Source organism: Cervus elaphus, chromosome 18 (assembly GCF_910594005.1).
Source record: "Cervus elaphus chromosome 18, mCerEla1.1, whole genome shotgun sequence".
Lineage (NCBI taxonomy): Eukaryota > Metazoa > Chordata > Mammalia > Artiodactyla > Cervidae > Cervus > Cervus elaphus.
In genome coordinates, this window is record NC_057832.1 from 16,559,605 (window position 1) to 16,565,604 (window position 6,000).

Below are 6,000 nucleotides of genomic sequence, written 5' to 3' on the forward strand. Positions count from 1 at the left end.
ACATAGTGAAAGTATTATAAAACATATTCCTGGCAGATATTATATATAAATGGGGTACAACTAAGTTATTGTATGTTTTCAATTTAAATATTTTAGAGGCATAGAATGAGTCCTAAATTAAGACATTGCTGGGCTGTGCTCAGTCGCTTCAGCCATGTCTGCCTCTTTGTGACCGCATGGACTGTAGCCCGCCAGGCTCCACCTTCCATGGGATTCTCCAGGCAAGAATACTGGAGAGGGTTGCCATGTCCTTCTCCAGGGGATCTTCCCGACCCAGGGATCGAACCTGCATCTCTTGTGTCTCTTGCATTGCAGATAGATTCTTTACCCACTGAGCCACCTGGGAAATCCAAATTAAGACAATACTTTCACTTAATTAGAATCTTCAAAAAATTTTTATTATAAAATATTGACTCTTTCCACCTTTCCATTTTGGTTCCAGATCCAAATTAATAATTTCCTTTACATTTCCCCCATTGTGTAGTCTTATCTGTCCTTTCAAGTACAGGCATGTTGTTTATTGTACTAAAAATGCATATATATGTCACCTCAGTCTACAGGAAACTGTGTAATTCATAAATGTAGTGAGTACAATCCCTACAACAGTCTACTAAAAATGAAAACAGAGAGCTATGGTTTGATATTCACCTGGTACCTTATAAGTCATCACATATTTATAAATGATGCCCTTTACAATTATTTTTATTCATTTTCAAATATTGGTTCTATGGAATCAGTATCTGCAATTATATAAAAAATTAAATGATAAGTAGTAAATAACACAAGTGCACATGTATATATACACGTTATGCTTATAGTTATGAGCAAATATATATAGACCTTATGAATCACATGGTCAAATTAGAATGGCAGAGTCCATTGTGTGGCATCTTTCTCTGTCTGCGCTGCACACTTTTTACTGCTTCCATCTCACTTTCTTTGATGTCAGACATGAAAGAAATGTCTGCCCAGTGATGCATTGCTTCTCTTTTGTTTGTTTTGTTTTAATCTGATCCTGCTTGTATTTATACTTCAGATCTCAGTGAACTCAGAGCATAACTGTTCATCCATTTGTTTAGATGCATGCATGTATGGAAGAAAACTTCCAGCTGGAAAATATAGATAATTCTGAGGAATAAATTGGGGGAAATTATCTCACCCAAAGACTACTTTTTAGAATGTCTTTTTTTTTTTCTTAAGGGAAAATCATGCTTCTCAATATTTTAAAGTTTTCTAACACATTATTAAAAATCTGTTCTAGTCTAAATTTCCACCTTTTGGTTCCAGATCCAAATTAATAATTTCCTTTACATTTCCCTCATTATATAGCCTTATCTGTCCTTTAAAGTATAGGCATGTTGCTTCTTGTACTAAAAAAGCACATTATGTTTATTTCAAAGACATTTAATTTTTTATTTTTTCAATTGAAGTACATTTGATTTACAATGTTGTGTTAATTACCTCTGTGTATCAGTGATTCAGTTATACATATATATATATATATATATATATACCTTCTTTTTTAATATTCATTTCCATTGCAATTTATCATGGGATATTGAATATAGTTCCCTGGAAGACACAGTAGGACCGTGCTGTTTACCATCCTGTCTGTAACAGTTTGCCTCTGCTGAGACTGAATGCCCAGTCCATCCTTCCCTCACTCTCTCCCCCCTGGTCAGAACCACCAGAACCACCAGTCTGTTCTTTATGTAAAGACGTTCAGTTTTTTTGCATACATAAGGGACACATTTTGATTCTTTAGTGTTTCTGTTTGTAAGATCTGTACCTTTTATGGTATTGACTCATTATAATTCAAATCTATAAAAAGATAGGAAATAATATCCTTTATTGCACTGATGCCTATTTTTAAGTGGAAATTCTTCTAGAGAAAAATAGAGGGAGGGTGGTGGCCCCTGGACTGCCTCAGCCCGTCAAGACTGACGCCCAGAGGGACCTTCTCACCCCCTCAACCACCCTCACCACCGCTGCGATTATTCCCGTTGGGGACAGTCTTTGCCTTTGTTCTGAGATGTAACAAGTGCTTTGAAATCACGGATTGAACTTTATGGAATGTGGGCACATTGGGCTTTTCCCAGATGCACAGTGGTAAAGAATCCGCCTGCTAATGCAGGAGATGCAGGACGTGGGTTTGATCTGTGCGTCGGGAAGATCCCCTGGAGGAGGAAATGGCAACGCTCTCTAGTACTCTTGCCTGGAAAATTTCAAGGACAGAGGGGCCCGGTGGGCTACAGTCCATAGAGTCGGACACAACTGAGTCAGCACACGCACAATGTGGGCAGATTACATGTATAATTAATTTATATTAGTTAAGCTACAGTTTACAAGGATTAAATGAAAATAAAATGTGGGTGGAGTGTAACTCACCCAAGAAAACACTTAACACTGTTACCAGTTCCATACAATCTTAACCTCATAATTTGATCCCTACTATATATCAGGAAATTGCAAGGTTTTTAAATTTTAAATTATAAATGGTGGTACTGATGCAAATTGATGACTTTAATGCAAAAGTTCAAAGTGGCATGTGATGCCAGAGCTGTCTTTACTGACCTAAGGCCTAGACAGTAAAGAATCTGCCTGCTATACGGGAGACCTGGGTTTGATTCCTGGATCAGGAAGATACCCTGGAGAAGGGAATGGCAACCATTCCAGTATTTTTGCCTGGGAAATCCCATTGACAACAGAGGCTGGCGGGCTACAGTCCATGGAATCACAAAGAGTCAGTGTCCTAAATAAGAGCTCCCTGGGCCAAAAGGTCAGGTATTTCTTGGTCCTCCAGGCCTAAACCATACTCAACATACAGGATACACTCAAAAAATACCTGTAATATGACTTCAGTGGTTAAGGAAGCTCAGTAGATGCTCCTCTGGGAAATTTGATGAAGGTGGAACCACCCATTCCAGCCCTGACTGTGCCCCATGCAGAGAAATGGACCAGATGGATGTAGCCTGTCCCAGCACTGAAATATAGACAAGTCATCTACCATTCCCTCACTGACACAGCAGAGTTGACAAAAGGAAGAAATCAGGTGAAAGAATCTGAAATGTCTGTTGTTCTGCATGTCATAAAACAGGCACACAGTAAACAGCAGTTTGCTTCATTTAGTTTCAGGAAGATGAGTCATAGTATTTGGTCATGTTTTATGCATTTCAATGCAAGGACCACACCTAAACAAGACACATAAAACACCACCGACGCTTGAACACTCTTTTAACCAGGGATGCTGATAGTTTGGTTAGAAGTAATACCATATGACAAATCTTTAGAGAGTCATGTTTTGTGAGGAAAAACGTTTCAGTCTCACAACTGTCGAGATCACCGTAGCTGAATTAGGGGAATCTGTGGCTGTTCATTCCCTGTATGTTTGTGGGTTAGAGTAGAAGAGCAGTTTGGAAATTTCCCTCTAATTCCTAGTCTCTGCTATAAAAGCAAATGATAAGACTTCAAGTCTCTGGCTCTGGTATAAAGTAGAGTCTGGTTCCATCATTGAGTGGACTGAAACTTGAGTCAGTTTTTAATTTCTGAGCCTATATTTACTTTTCTGCAAAAAAAAAAAAAAAAGATATGTTAACTACTGCCTGGGGAAACTGCATAATTCTTGTCTTACAATTTGCATTTCTTGATTGCCTAAATGGATTATTTCAGACTATGAAATAAACTACTCTGTTATATATATAATATGCTGATAATTTCATAACACATTACTGCATACTTTTCACTGTTTTCTTTTTAATTGTAGGAAACTACATGCTTATGAAGAGAAAAAATCCCTCAAATTACACAGAAAAATAGAGTTGTATTCTTTTGATAATATAAATATAATAAAGAAAATGAGAAAACAAATATGCTAAGAAAATATACTGAAGAACAGTTTGCCTGAAATTATTTCCAAGGTTTTTTAAAGTAAAATAATTAAATGTTATATAAATTTGAGAAATGTTTATATTTTCTGAAAATTGAGTTAAAACTTATGTGTAACTATTTACAATTTTTTTAATTCATCAGACTATGTCAGTAATGTGCACAAATGACTGCAAGTATATCCTTTGATTATTTTTGATTCTGTGTCTAAATCATGTGGCAGCAACAGGCTTTATGTACTTATCTGAACCTAACAGGTAGGAATTAAATAAAATGTATTCCTTACACCAAAAAATGCCCATGTGCCAAGCAGTTAGACCACATTTTCATTTACATTTTCTGAATGTTAGTGAAACTTTGGTTGAGTACTCTCAGCTGGCATGCCTGTCCTGTGTCACTTAATGTTCATTGAGATTTATTACTTTTAAAATTAGGCATGTGGACTTAATTGCCACATTTCTATGTTAGGTTAGAACAGCAGGTTCTTTGCAAATTCAGATTGAAGTTTGACACTGGTGCAGGCAGATTCTTTACATACTGAGCCAATGGGGAAGCCTGAAATATAGACAACCATCAATTTTTAACACTTTTCCAACAGGCTATGGAAATCTGTATGCAGATCAGGAAGCAGCAGTTAGAACTGGACATGGAACAACAGACTGGCTTTAGATAGGGAAAGGAGTATGTCAAGGCTGTATATTGTCACCCTGCTTATTTAACTTACATGCAGAGTACATCATGAGAAATGCTGGACTGAATGAAGCACAAGCTGGAATCAAGATTCCTGGGAGAAATATCAATAACCTCAGATATGCAGATGACACCACCCTGATGGCAGAAAGTGAAAAACTAAAGAGCCTCTTGATGAAAGTGAAAGAGGAGGGTGAAAAGGTTGGCTTAAAGCTCAACCTTCAGAAAACTAAGATATGGCATCTGGTCCCATCACTTCATGGCAAATAGATGGGGAAACAGTGACAGACTTTATTTCTGTGAGCTCCAAAATCACTGCAGATGGTGATTGCAGCCATGAAATTAAAAGATACTTGCTCCTTGTAAGAAAAGTTATGACCAACCTAAATAGCATATTAAAAAGCAGAGACATTATTTTGCCAACAAAGGTCCCTCTAGTCAAAGCTATGGTTTTTCCAGTGGTCATGTATGGATGTGAGAGTTGGACTGTAAAGAAAGCTGAGCACTGAAGAATTGATGCTTTTGAACTGTGGTGTTGGAGAAGACTCTTGAGAGTCCCTTGGATTGCAAGGAGATCCAACCAGTCCATCCTAAATGAAATCAATCCTGAATATTCATTGGAAGGACTGACGCTGAAGCTGAAACTGCAATACTTTGGCCACCTGATGCGAAGAACTGGCTCATTTGAAAAGACCCTGATGTTGGGAAAAATTAAAGGCAGGAAGAGAAGGGGACGACAGAGGATAAGATGGTTGGATGGCATCACCGACTCAATGGACATGAGTTTGAGTAAACTCCGGGAGTTGGCAATGGATGGGGAGGCCTGGCATGGTGCAGTCCATGGGGTTGCAAAGAGTCGGACATGACTGAGCAACTGAACTGAACTAAACAGAAACTTTTCTGTACTGATAACTCAGTTCATTGATTCATTAATTCATTAGATACCTATCGAGTTGTTTAATCATGTAAAAAATTCAAATGTGCAGGAGCACTCACAACTGTGTAAGAAGGTCTCAGATAAGAGCTTTACATTCCAAAAATAGGAAATAAGCAGTAAATAAATACCAAAACTATAGACATGCTTTATCATCAATGAGTACCAATGTGTCCTCAGTATAAGAAATTAATTATGTTCAGCCTCAGAAAGTTTACACCAAAATATTCTCTGGAGAAGGGAAAGACTACCTTCTCCAGTATTCTTGCCTGGAGAATTTCATGGTCATAAGAACCTGGTGGGTTAAAGTTCATGGGGTTACAAAGAGTTGGACACGACTGAGCGACTTTCACTTCAGTAAACTTCCCTGACTCAGAAATGGCCAATGAATGTCTTATGGCTGCTGAACCTAAACTGTGCAACAGTAGGGATTGGGTAATAGCCTGAATCAAAGAGATTTTAAAGAATAGAGCAAAAATAAAATGAACCAT